Source organism: Balaenoptera acutorostrata, chromosome 14 (genome assembly GCF_949987535.1).
Source record: "Balaenoptera acutorostrata chromosome 14, mBalAcu1.1, whole genome shotgun sequence".
Classification (NCBI taxonomy): Eukaryota; Metazoa; Chordata; class Mammalia; order Artiodactyla; family Balaenopteridae; genus Balaenoptera; species Balaenoptera acutorostrata.
In genome coordinates, this window is record NC_080077.1 from 67,481,844 (window position 1) to 67,496,627 (window position 14,784).

The 14,784-nt window shown below is 33.8% G+C and overlaps 1 long non-coding RNA gene across 1 annotated transcript; it reads left to right on the top strand.

The window, feature by feature from the left end:
- Window positions 1-646: 646 nt before the first annotated feature.
- Window positions 647-13,580, top strand: LOC130704770 (uncharacterized). The gene is made up of 3 exons (XR_009005251.1): window positions 647-698; window positions 2,026-2,088; window positions 13,322-13,580. It is a non-coding gene; the product is annotated as an uncharacterized LOC130704770 (long non-coding RNA).
- Window positions 13,581-14,784: the final 1,204 nt, after the last annotated feature.

A 14,784-nucleotide genomic window follows, 5' to 3' on the forward strand; every position in this document is an offset into this window, starting at 1 on the left:
GAGAACTTGTCACACTGTGTTGTAATTACATGAACTCTTCATACTTCATTTGCTATTTAAGTTGCAAAACCTTCGGGGCTTAATGAACTGTTAACTTCTCTTCGTCCATCTGCATCTAAGCTTTGCTTGTTGATCCTGGATGTGGCTGGTTCTCTCTCCCCATAATAACCCTTGTAGGTCTTAGAATGACCGTTACCTTGGGTAGAAAAGCTTAGTATATTTCTAGAATTTTTTAAGCACGGAGAAAAGTAAGCCCTTTAGGTAAAAGCACAAAGCCTTTTCTCATTTATTGTATTACTTATGAAATGCATCTTAGCTGATTGTAAAGGGAGGAAAAAAAAAAGCGTTGAGTGTCTGGGGATGCAGCTAGAATTTTGTGTAATTTTGGAGAGAAGCAAATTGACTTCATACATTACTTCACTATATAATTTTAATGGTAACAGACCTACAACATATAACTAGAACCTTCATATTTCTTTCTCTGACTTCCCACGAGACTGGGGGTCTCTTGCTTTTATAGGGACTGCAGGTTCTGATGCTATGCGTCCCCAGTCAGCCAGAGAAAGCCTTGTTATCTGCCTGTTGAAGAATCCCCGTGCATCAGATCCCTGACTCTGATGGTTTTTTTCTTCTTGTCACACAGTGTGAAAAGCTGGAATGGAGCTGCTCTGTGCCTGTTTGCTTCCCTCCTACTCATGGTAAGTTTTACCCTCAGGAATCGCTGTCTTCGTTTCTGGTTTGTGTTCATCACCAAAAATTCAGTGGCTTTAAGCTACCTCTGGGACAAGCCCTCTGACCAGGGCACCTTGTGATAATCCAGCCTGTAATATCCTCTCCATGGGGAGGTCTGTTTTCTGAGAGGTGGGGGAGAGGGAAATCTTGGCTGTCTTTAAGGAGCTAAAGCATAACATTAGATTGGATATGTTAGGTATTAAATGCATAGACATTATAAGCTATAAGAGTTCAGAGGTTATCCCCTTAAAAATAAAAGTTTATGGAAGGTAACCTAAATGAATCTTGCCAAGAATGGCGTAAAGGTCACAGAACTTAAATTAGACATAAATTTGACATGAAGAAGATGCAAACATAAGAGAAAGGATAGCACATTCAATAAATAGTGATGAAAGGGGACCAAGAAATATACATCCATTTGTATTTTTAGCTACACTATTGGGCCTTTTGGGCATAACACAAAAGAAAAATTGAACAGAACTTAGTGGTTGAGAGCAGCCTTTGGAGTCAGATGCCTGGGTTCAAATCCTAGCTCTGCCTCATCCTAAACTTGAGAAGTTACTTATTCTCTTTGTGACTCAATATGCTCTTCTGTAAACTGGGGATAACAATAGTGTGAATTAAAAGACATAGTATATGGCAAGTGGTATGTTATAAGTATGCAAGTACCATTAACTATTATTAATTTTATTATTATTATTACTGTTAACCTTTCTCCTCAGATATGCCTCTAAAGTGTTTAGAAACTTATTGCTCTTTGAAAAATAATAAAGTAGAGAATTTTGAAAACATCTCACAGATTATGATGTTCCTTTAAGAATCTGAAAAGCTGTGATGGCTCAAGGGTCTATTTTAGAACTCATTTGGAGCAATCAAATCTGTGCTACTTCAGATTTTCATATAGAGCATTCTCCTAATTATATATATTGTTAAGAAAAAAAAAGCAACCTGTGTTTCTTTAGGGTCATTTAATAAAATTAAACCAATCAATCAATAAATCTCAAGTTCAGTTTGATATTAGTTTGCCAGCCAGCAGATTGCCATTGTGAACTGAGTTCTGGGACTGAGATGAGTACATGGTCCCCTCAGGTTACATCATCCCACTTCTTAAGCTGTTTTATCCATAAAGCCCAGAACATGGTGAAATACTTTTATTAACCATACTTTTGGTCAGGGAAAGAGAATAACGGCTTGGTCTTTGTGGGTATGACTTGAGCATTTTTTGAATTAGTATCTTATGAACACTGATAATGCAGTGGCTCACAAGCTTATGTTATTTGGTCCCTTGTTTAGGTTGCAACTCTACACTCTTTAGTTGCTATGGTGACAGTAACGATAAAGGCTGATTGGAAGAAGGTAACATCTTATCTGGGATTTTTGCTGTTGTTGAGAGGGGAGAACACATTCCATGTTGCCCTATTAGACAAGATATTGGGTTACAACCATTTTGATTATCAAGGCTCACATTTTTTTAGTACAGATTGTTTCAGTGTGGTACTTTATGACTAAACTCTCTAAGACTTGACTTGGGATTTAGCAAATTTAAGATAACCTAATCTCCATCTAATGGGCTTTCTCTGAAAGTAGTTGCTCAGTATATGAATTATTGTAAGAGAAGAAATACTAAATTTAATATCAAAAAGCCAATTTCAGAAGTTAAAGCAATGTACAATACACCTTTTGCATTGATAGAATTATTTAATAAAACTCTAATAACAGTCAGGAAACTATAGGAACTCCAGCAATAAGTAAATGAGGAGGGCTTATTTCCTTTTAATTCTCTGATCCCAGCTGGAACAAGGTGTGACTGGAGAATGGTTTAATTGTTCATGGACATCTGTCTTTGGAGCCAATTGAAAAATAATACCTTGGGCATAATATGTCCTCCAGAATTTTTGACATTTTTATATCTTTCACAATCAAGGCTTTGTCAAAAATTCAGGTAGTGAAACTCCTAAAAACTGATGGATACGTTTAGGGTAGAGGGGAATAAAAACCTGGTAATATATCAATATACACAGCTGGAAAGCAGATGTTCAATTGAATGATCTCAGTACCTAGAGAAAGCTATTAAACCTGTTACCTACTTAAATGAGAAATTCCCATAATTTATTGTCCTCGTATTTGACTTACTTCTTTTGGCTCCTTTAAATTAACTCTGGAATGATTATTTCTATTATTATTGTGGTGGTTGAAGCCAATTACCATGAAAGTTTGACTCCACGCAATACAGTACATGAGTGCTAAGTAATGCCAAAGGCTGCTGTCAATCAAAGTAACCGGTGAGTTACAAGTTGTTTACTGGGAAACAAAGTGATAAATGCGTGCCAATGGGTAAAACGTGACATTGAGTGTTAGATACACCAAGTTTACATAGGTTTATATTCGTCTCTCAGAGTGCCAAAACGTAGTTTTAACCGAGCCTTCATTATCGAAAGAGACATGTAACACTCAGCTGTGTAAAGTACAGATGACCGTGCGGTTCAAATCCTTTAAGGCCTGTGCACGTTGGAGGGGGGCTGACCCGCTCCCATCCAGGCCCATTTTCATCCTTTTTCTGGTTACCAATCACATAAGCTTCCATCAGCTCCTTTGATTCTACCAGATTATTGGGTTGAATCGTGCGGGCTCACGATATTACTAGCTTAGTGAACCTGAAAAAGAGACTTCATAGGGGTTTGTATCACTCTCAAAAAAATTAAAGACCACATCTTGCTAGCATTATTTGATGTTACATAGTTACTTTAGGTTCACATTGCATGACTTCTTAGCCTGTGGTTTCCTAACAGGATTCCTTTAAGGGTCCTACTGGAGGGAAGACTAGAAACAGTCCTGGAGTACTAGAAACACCTAATGAGATACCCAGAGGAACTGGCAAAGAAAATTCCAATTCTGAGAGTACCACTTAAGCATGAGTACTGCACATGCCCTCCAGAGGGAGAAAGATCCCTTTTCTCATAGTCTCTTATTAAAAACAAAAATTAAATGCTTGTGAATTGGTGCTCTATGAGTCTAGCTCTGCCATCTCCCAGAACACATAATTAGATAACTACATTTTAGACAAAAGAGTACTATAGTAATTCACAGCACAAACTCCAGCTAGGGAATAGAAATTGATACATAAAATATGTATCAATATAAATATAAATACATGCATATGTGTTCCATGCAGGCTTCAGCTATTAAGGGCCATTAAAAATACTGGAGCAAATAGCTCCTGGGGATTAAGCTCTAAGAGCCCTCTTTATAATCAGAAGGCAGCTAATCCCTGATCACCTATTTGAATGCTTAGCTTCCCCCAATATAACATTATTATTTCCCCAATATAACAATTATTTTTTATTTGTGATGCCACATGAGCGTGCAAATATTGCCCAAAAATACCATCCCCAAAAGATCTCGGGATGCTTTCAGACTGAATAAACCTAGAGGTAAAAAAAAAAAAAAATACAGCTTGGATTACAGAATTTTGAAAAGGTTAAGTCCAGCTGAGATTCACTAACTCATTTATTTCAGCTAGTTTGCCATTTCCCATGACTATCTCTCACTTAACTCTTTCCTCAAGATTCCTTTCCCCTGCAAAACTGCATTGTTAGGTTCAGAGAATAGGTCTTTAATTTTTTCTGACCCCTACCTGTAAATTCCCGACAAGTTCTTAGGCAGATTTTGCATCTGATTTGTCTGCTACAATGTTATGATCTTGCATTACTCCCACAAGGATGCCACATTCTGCTTTGACCAGGACCGTTGATGGTGATAAGAGACTATCATGGTTCTGCGAGGAGGGAGCTGAGACATTCTTAAAGAAGTTTCCTCTTCAAGTATTTCCTGCACGTGTACATATACTGTTGGTATAAATGCACATGTGATAAATACCATAAGCATTAAAAACCAAGACCTATATTTTCCTATTAGATTTCAAACAGAAATGCTTCTGAGCAGTTTTCCTATATTTCCAATCATAGTTATTTCTTGTATAACAAAAATTGAGGAGTAAAATACTTATATACTTGTACAAATCTGCTTAAGAAAAAGGTAAATGATATATTAAATGAATAAACGAGGTCCTACTGTATAGCACAGAGAACTATATATTCAATATCCTGTGATAAACCATAATGGAAAATAATATGAAAAAGAATATATATATATATGTATAAATGATCACTTTGCTGTACAGCAGAAATTAATACAACATTGCAAATCAACTACACTTCAATCAAATAAATTTAAAAAATTAAAAAAGAAGAAGGTAAATGAGTATAAATTTAGTGGAATTGTTTGTATTGCCTTTAAACTCACGGTTCAAATGCTCTATAACCGTATCTTTTATATTAGTGTACAACTGCAATGAGAAGCATTTTCTTCTCTTACTCCCATCTCCTTTCTTATTCCTACCATTTCTTCCCAAGGAAGATGCTCAATGATTTCTGATTTTCCAGGTAGTTTTCTCTCTTGATCCTAAAGCAATACTTCTTTAAAAAGAAACACATTTTGATAATAAGTATAAATAGACTTCATATATACAGATATATATGTTCATGTATATACCTAGATACCTGTATTCACATTTACGACACTGCTTCTGTACACTGTTTGCATTTGCCTTAGAAAACCATTTCAATTGTCATAGAATTATGTACCGATACAGTATAACTAAAGACCCAAGCAAGGGAAGCTTCATCTGCCACTCCCCATTGCTCCCCATCGCTGGCATTACTGCCTGTGCCACCCCACACCTCCCATCTGTGGAAAAATTGTCTTCCACAAAAAAGGTCCCTGGTGCCAAAAAGGTTGGGGACCGCTGCTTTAGAGAGTCTCAGGGATCACAAACCCAGGGGAAAAAAATGTACTGAGGACTATAGACGCCCCTCTCACTCAGGGTCAAGCAGTCAGCACCAGCACGCAGCACAGCCTGGGACCCTACCTACACGTGCTCTCTGGTGACTAACATCTTTCAGGCTCCAGGGTTACTCTGCTTCACTTCTTTTTCCCTATTTCTTCCCATCAAGAGGTAACCACGTTTGGATTTAGTGAAGGGTTGTGGCTCAATTTAGAGACGGACAGTACTTCAGGGGGCAGGATAATTGAGTTGTGGATGTGCTTAGGTAAGAAAAATTCAAATTAATGAACTTGTCAAATCCTTCTCTCAGATAGTAGGAATGCAAGAGATTCTTGCATGACAAAGGATTGTTTCCCAGGAGTGCTGAGTACCCATTTTCTTGCTTCTGTTCACATTCCAATTCATGGTTCTAGAACACTAAAAAATTAGCATATCATGTACAAGGCAGCTGAGAAACTTTTTGCCATGTTAAATAATTCTTATTATTCTTGAATTTGCATGTATATTGTTGTGGATTTAACATGCATGAAGTATGGGACCAACTGTTAACAATGCCAGCTACAGAGACACTAGAACTGTAAATGGTTTTATTTGTATAAACATGTTATATAAAATTTAATTAATTTTGCAAAAATTAAAGTTTTTGTTTGCATAATTTGTGATTCAGTAATTATAAATTATGTTTGGCATAGATAAAATTTTGAATACTTAAGAGAAAATTTACTTTGGATAACATGAAAAATAATATTTGATTTCTCACATTTACTTTAATTTACATTCCTTACATGTTTACATTTGCTTTCATTTACATTCTGTTAAAAGATTAAAAAAGAAAATACAGTTGTATTCAAAATGCACACCTTAATATCAGTAGTGCATTTAATAGTTCTTTATTATAACAAGATTATTTTGCTGAAATAAAGGCAAGAAAAATATATTTTATGGAATAACATGACATAATTTATGGGATTACCTTATTATTACTTAAGTTCTTATTTAAATGCCACCAACCCATTTAATGATAGCTAGTCATGAAAAGCAGAAACAGAGTTCAATTGTCTTTATATTTGTTGGCATTCTGTTATATAAATATCATAGCTAAACCAATTTTTTGATATTGTCAATTTGAAGGTATATTTGTCAAGATAGAAGGATAAAACACTCTTTACTTTGATTTGCAATTTTAAGATATTTAGACATAGGATACGTATTCCTTCATTTGTTTTCTTTCCAAACTAATATTCGATGTAGAGTATGATATTTGAATATGTTTTTAGAACCAGTTTGAAAACAAATGCTCAACTTTATTTGATAATCTTGATTTATTAGGGGCCATAAACCCCCTCACCGTACTTCTGGAAGGCTGCCATTTGGAGAGGCATGAAACAGTTCTGTGGTATCTGCTGTTTTCCCAATTAACCAACCGACCGCAAAATACTGTCTTCAGAATCTTCCAGAATATGTAGTCAGATAAAACTATAACAAATTTGAAGACATCCTTAATTGCAGAAATCATTGAAACTTGATGAATCTCAGAGTCTCCGGAAATACTAGATGTGGAATCTGGTGGAGGGTAGAGATTTGGATGGATGGAAACACAAGGGCAACAAGGGAAGAAAAGGGGCAATGACACCAGTTGTCCTTTACTCCAAGCCAGTAGGGTTATTTTTACAGTAGTTTGCTAATATCAACTTCATAGTTCACAGATTTAAATCTTTGGTTTGTTTAATTTTGCGTTTTTGGCTGCTTAGTATTAGCCAGTCTGCTGCCGTATTGCTGGTGAGTCTCCACAGGGTGAAAGATTAGATGGACAGATTAGGGGCTGGCGGTTAACTTGTTACCACTGAGCAGAAAAAAGACTGTTGTAGACTTCTGTCTAAATGTGAGACAGAGGCCTTAAAGATTATTATTTTATTACCATTTTGTTAATTACTGGAGAGACAATGCTAAGTGTTTTAAAGAATGGACCTATGTCAATTCAATTTATGATCATTTTATACTGAGACAGCGATTTTGCTTTTGAAGTATATCACATATCCATTATAGTTCAGCATCAAATCATTTTAGGTTAAAACATCTAATGAAAATCTAGTAATGAGAATAGTCAACTACACAATGTTTCTTGTTGATTTACTGAAATAAATAACCTGGAGTCCTAAAGTTTGTTCAGATTTTTATTTTCTTCCTGAATGTGGACAGTCCTATTTGAATAAGATAATCTATGTGAGAAATCAGCTACACTTCCTTATGACATATGATCTTTGCTTTGTTTTCAAAAGGTTTATTTAATCTTCAGATTAGGGTAACATTCTATAAAATCCTAAATATTTTTAGTACATAAATAAGAGTAACTAAATTTGTGTATTATTTTCCCACGGAAAAATCTCAAAACCTAAGACATCAAAGCATGTGGTCTTTATCAGCTTGTATGTAATTAATTAGAGACATATAGACAAAAATTCAAGGGCTATCAGTAGTTACCAATACTTTGACTTTCTTCTTTCTAGCAACTGCATTCATCTCTTTCTCCAAATGACCTTATTCTGTAGCAAGAGCAAATATTATGGTGCTTTTCAAGGTTATTCTCTCAAGTGCTGTTTTCATTTAATATGACATAAACGTATCCTCAAATTTTTTTCTTCCAAAAAAAAAAAATTTGCACTATCATTAGTGCAATTATCTTCAAGGTTGAGGAACTTAATTAGCAAGATGGGTGTGGCAGAGTGAGCAGAGGAAAAAGAACAGAGAAGCATGATTTTTCTTCCTGTTAAGTAGAATTGTGAATTATATGATTTAATGGTACCTAGTCTATATAATCTGAAATATTCACAGAAAGTTTGATCATTAATTTGCCTACGTAGAAATATTGTTAGGGGACAGATTAAGTAAAATGTACAGAAGCAGGTTTCTGACTTTTCACTCCCAAATGAATCTCACCAATTTGCCAAAAACTGAGTTTTTCTTTAATTATGGATAAAGGCCTTCTTTACTGTGGGCCAACATTTATACTTTCTTTCAGACTGACCTATGAGCTTTGCCATTTCAAACATTTAAACTGCTTTCTTTCTTGTAAAGGTAAAAATTGTACTAAAATAGGCTGAAATATCTGCCCCAAGATATCAATGAATACTATGTAGATAATATTTAAATTACGTTGCTCTTGATTCTATTAAATATTAGTTTTCACTATGCTACATATTATTTTAAGTAGATCATCACATGTTTGGTCTTATTAGAGTTCACTGTGAATTATTGTTTCCATAATGAATGTTTAGTTCTTCTGCTGATACTTTTCCACTCCTTGTGAAGTCGTAAGTTGAAAGGAAAAAAGGAAGGAGGGAGAAAGGAGAAGGAAGGAAGGAAACTTTAAGATGCTGTTAATTAAGTAAATGAATGCGAACCAGGAGGACCAAAGTGGCAGTTTGCAGTCAAGATTCTGACACTCAGAGTAACAGATTTAGGAAGTAAGGTTTCACACAGAACGCTGCCTGAAACAAATCTATTTTACTTCCACATCACATATAAATTCATCAGTTTGGCTATTTGACACCAGTCTATCTAATTAGCACAACCGCATCAGGTGGTGTCTTTTTTTTTTTTTAATTTTTATTGGAGTATAGTTGATTTACAATGTTGTGTTAGTTTCAGGTGTACAGCAAAGTGAATCAGTTATACGTATACATATATCCACTTTTTTAAGATTCTTTCCCATATAGACCATTACAGTGTATTGAGTAGAGTTCCCTGTGCTATACAGTAGATCCTTATTAGTTACCTATTTTATATATAGTAGTGTGTATATGTCAATCCCAATCTCTCAATTTACCCCTCCCCCCGCCTTACCCCTGGTAACCATAGGTTTGTTTTCTACATCTGTAACTCTATTTCTGTTTTGTAGATAAGTTCATTTGTGGTGATGTCTTGATCAGCTTAAAATCTGCCATAGTCCTTGTGTTAGAATGTCAGCACATCAGCTAATTTTCCAACTATCCTTACTTAGAAACTAGGAAACAAAAATACCTCAGTTTAAAAACTTTTGCACTTCTTGTTTTAATGTCCTTTATTATTGCTACCCCAAAGGATAATATAATCCTGTAATTAAATAGAACTTTAGTGTTTGAAAAGCAATCCTTTCTAACATTTGGAACATCATGTGAGGTTTTTAAATAAATATGTTGTATGTTCTAAAATATATAGAAAACATTAAATGGGAATTCACATATCAGTTTTTCTAGATATTAGGGTTCTTTTAAACCAAATATACTCAAATTTTTTTGGTAGTTCTTTTATCAATCCCAAGAATACTCAAGTGATACTTCCAACTTATTGGAAGTTCCATTACAAATAGAAATAATAAAGAAAAGTGGCCTGCTTGATGTGACACAGTCAGTCTGTCAAAACTGGCATTAGAAATAGAAGGAAATATGTTACTATAACTATAGCAATAGAAGAATTCACACAATTATTCTAAATATAACTTTGGATCAAACATAACAATATAATTCCAGCCTCTGCCAATCTTTTATATCAGTGTAGACAAATGGAGAATATTGGATTTATTGAAAAGTTAAGATCAAAAAGAGTGGGATTGTTTCCAACAATACATTTAGATGTAATTTATATTTGTTAAACCACCATGCTGCTGAAATTGAAATTCACTTATTATAATAGCATTTTTCACATAGATAACAATACAAATAATATCTGAAATTCCATAATAATGTGTACTAACGTGTTTTTATTTGCATCTTTGCACAATACTCTAAAATATGTCTAACAGTAATTTCTAAGCATTCAGGAATAATACATAATTGTAGTTGTCTCTTAAAAGCATATCTGTGTGCTTAGTGTGTCTTCATAAAATGTTTTAGAATTGTTTTTCAAACCATGAGCCACTCCCAGAGGCAGACCTTCGTTTCATCATATTTAACAACCACTTCAACTGTCATTTAAATCACAGTGGAAACATACTGTCATGATATTTCTTAACTTTTTATGTGGTTTACAAGCCAGTGTTAAGAAATATGTTTATCAAATCTTTAATGAAGGAGATGAAATAAGGCCTTTCAAAAATAAAAAAATATGTATTTCTATAAAGCAATTCAAATTGAATTTGTATTTGATATTTGTCACCCCACAAATTTTCAGAACATATTGAATCAATTTATCTGATATCTAAAGTATTTTATAACTCTGAAATTTTCTTCTGTAATTCTATTTTACAAAAATGTGTTTAGTGGAACTATGTTACCATATATTATTAAAGTAGCGTGGTCCAAAAAGTTAGGTGCTACTGTATTAAACTGGGAAAACTTTGATATACTAATGAGAATTGAAGCCCCCAAAAATACTATGGTATGCAGTGTATTCCAAACATTTTGATCTTGAAAGCTTTTTTTTTCATAAAAGGCATTTACAAACTATTTTTACACCAAATGTTTTCAAAAGAATATTTAGAAATCAATCTCAATGAGTAATTATTAATTGATTATTTATACTCTCCAATGAGTTATTTTATTATTAGCAGTAGTAGTAGTATGTTTTAGAGTCATAGATTTCCCGTCTTGATTTTGTAGTATTGTAGCATCATTCTTTTCAATAGAATATTTTTTAAATATTCAATTTTCAAAGCAAATTTATTTTAATAAAATTTACTTTAAATAGTAAGCATATTTATATAAGTAATACAATAAATAATGATGAAGTATAAGACTATACACCTTGCCCAAATTAATCTGATTGATTTCCTGGGTTATTTAAATTCTACCAAATAAATTTATATCTTCCATAACAGACTGACCCATAATAAATAAACCTGATTTGTTCTTAAACGTGAGAACATTTAACATAAAATAGCTAATTGATATGCATATATCATACCATTATTAATGTGTGTAGTTTAATATTAAGAGAACTTCTACTTATTGAAAACCATTTATGAATCACCTGGCGGTAATAAGGACATTATAATGAATTTGATGGACCTGTTACTTGATTTCACAACTTTTTTGTATCTAGGAGTAAAGACAATTAAACAATAATTTCTGAATTAGAATGATGCAGAGTTAGAAAACTGTATGTAAGGGATCAACTTCCATATAAATTTGTCTTCTACCATTTTTTCAAATATACCAAGCAAGCCAACTACTGCTCATGATACTTAAATTTAATTATTTTTCTTGTATATAGTAAGATTCAATTATCTAATCGTTTAAGTTAGCTATGTACGTTCTAGTCATCTTTTTCCTACTCTGCTAAAGATGCTATTTCTATCTAAGGTAAGAGAAAATACTTTAGGGTCAAGTGTAAGGGATATTGTTAGGGGAATGTTTTCTTAAAGGGTAGCTAAAATTTTGATGAGCATAGAATAAAAGCAGGTGAAATGGTGTTCAATTTCAACAATAATGATCTCACTTATCTCATGAGTTTTTTATGGAAATTTAAGTGCACAATAAGGTGAGAATACTTTGCAAAACTAACATGACTATGAAAGTAGCAGGTATTTTTAGTTTTAGAATTTTAACATATAAACATCTTGTTTGCAGAAATAAAAATGGTGAAAAGAACCTGGTAACACACTATATGTTAAGTATTTTATAAAATATTCACAAAAAGAATCCTTTAAATTCCTCCGTTTTCTTAGGTATGTGGTAGGGTTGCAAAGTGGCACAATTATTTGTGATCCCTCCCATCAAGAGGTAGAATCTATTTCTCCGCTCCTTGCATCTAAATTGGGCTTTGGCATTATTTTGGTGGAAATGATATGCAAATTCTGAACCTGTCATGAGGAGGCTATGCATTTTGTTGTATTCTTAGGACACTGTAACCCTTACGTGGGTACAAGCTTAAGTTAGCCTGCTGGATGGTGGGAGGCCATCTGGAAGAGGACCAAGGCATCCCAGCCAACTGTCAGCCAGATCTCTGCTGATACGGCAGCTACCCTAATGTACACATATATACACGAACCAAGAGCATCAGAACCTCCCAGCTGAGTTCAGATCCGATTGCCAATCCATACAACCATGAACTAAAAAAATCATTCTTTTAAGTCACTAAGTGTTGTGTGGTTGATCTTACTCAGCAAGTGCCATCTGCTACAAAGCACTTTTGTATTCGTTTTATAAAACCTAGATGTCTCTATCCATAGCACACTAGGAACAATCTTGTTGGAAAAAAAGAAAAAAAGAAAAAGAAAAGAAAACCATCTCTCTTCTCTACAAGAAGATTTATGGAAGTAAATCATGCCCAATTGGAAAGATTTTAAGGATGTTTATAAGTAATTTAGACACTAATAATGCATGGAACATAATATGTGCTTTAAAGTTTTTGACCAGTTGGAAACATCATCATTAACATTTGGTTCCTTGCTCTAAGGCCTAATAACCTCAACATCCTTCATGTAAAGAAGACATAGATTGTGTGGAAGGCATGAGCAAGGGAGGGCAGAGAGAAAGCTGTAAGCAGTGAAAGTTTCTGCTGAGTAAGCGACCCTAAAGAGAATATAAATTAAAAAATTACTCTGACACTTTTTTTCCACTATTTGGTTATCTGTTTGGCAAATGAAGATACAAATGGCCTTAGACATCATTTAAATGCCATTTTAGACTTGATTATTCAACCTTATTGTCAAATGTCAAATATTTATTCTTAAAATTCCCCCATGTTTATAAAAGGGAACAAAAAGACACAGACAGCAAATGTGTTGTAATTGGCAAACTTAATTAACCTATATTTCCTCCACTCCAGAGGTGAAGCTTCAGCCCCAGGAAAGTCCACTGATTTGCAGCTAAATGTAGTACCATGCCTGTGCTGAAGCCTCAGAAAATTGCATGGAAATAACTGGATCAAGCAAAGAACATTTATGGTCACAAAGGTTATAACAGGTACAACAGCAAGGAATGTTTTGAAAAGTAGCTGCCATGCCTAAGGATAAAATATATCCAGCAAGGCTCCTTATTACAATTGAAGAAGTATATTCATGTCTTGCCAAACCTTATACAAGAGTCCAAAAAACCCTGAAAAAGCTATATGTAGACAAAGGTGGGAAGAGAAATTTTCCACCCATATTTTCTTACTTTATACTTTGTATAATGTTCACCCTCAGAGATGACAAATATAGCTGATGAAAAATTAAAGCAAAGGCTGAATTGTGCAGCCAGGAAGTCAAAAAAACCATTGTCTCTGAATAAGATGCTTTCATCCTCAACTCACGTCTCCCAAGCACATCAAGACTATTTGCTAACAGCATCACAATTTTGCATTTTTGATTCTGTAGTTCTAATGCCCATAATACATTTTCCATAGAAGAGAAAAAAGACCCTTCAAATGATAAGATAATAAAGAAAAGGCCAAATCTCATTATTTAAACAGAATGTTGAATAGCTACAGGTAAAAATGTTTGAGAATTTATTTATTTGAGCAGTAGTTTTTTATAGAAGTGTACACATTACTTAAATGATGGAGAAATCTCACAGGGAGGATCCCACAGCCCTCTTGGTTTTAGCTTTCTCATACAGAAACTTAGATTTCTATTTTTCTCTTGGTTACAGCTAATTTCCCTTAGAATCTAAATCATATATATTTTCCCAGCTAAAATACCGACTCACTTTCCAATTTTTTCTTTATAATTTGTATTTCAACAGATTGAGCAGGTGTGGTTACTGCTCAATGAAACCCCTCCTGCTGGCATGAGGTGGCTGAGCCGTGCACCATCCCACTTACTTAACCTGGACACCTTGTTAGAAAATTATATCCACAAATCAATGAAAAACTGTGAAAGCTACTAATGTTTTCTCCAAAACAAGAAAATTAATCTCAGGAATGCAAGAGAGCTATTTTAAAAGATAAAGTTACTACACTAATATGTTAGAGAATACAAATACAGATAACATTTTAAACATACTTTAGAAATAACTTATTCATGTAAAATTTCAACTTCTCTTGCCATATATATATATATATATATATATATATATATATGTATGTATGCACACATATGTATATATATAACTTCATGGTGATGTGTTATGAAATGAAAAGGATTAATTTTTAAAAGCAAGTGTAATAACAAAAATTAGATACTGGAAAATTTTCAATACATAGTCTCTATGAAATAATTTTTAAAACTATATTTTAACAATAGGAAAATGTGAAAATCATAACTTAACCAAACATTCAAACTTAGCATAACTCATAGTGTGACAACTTGA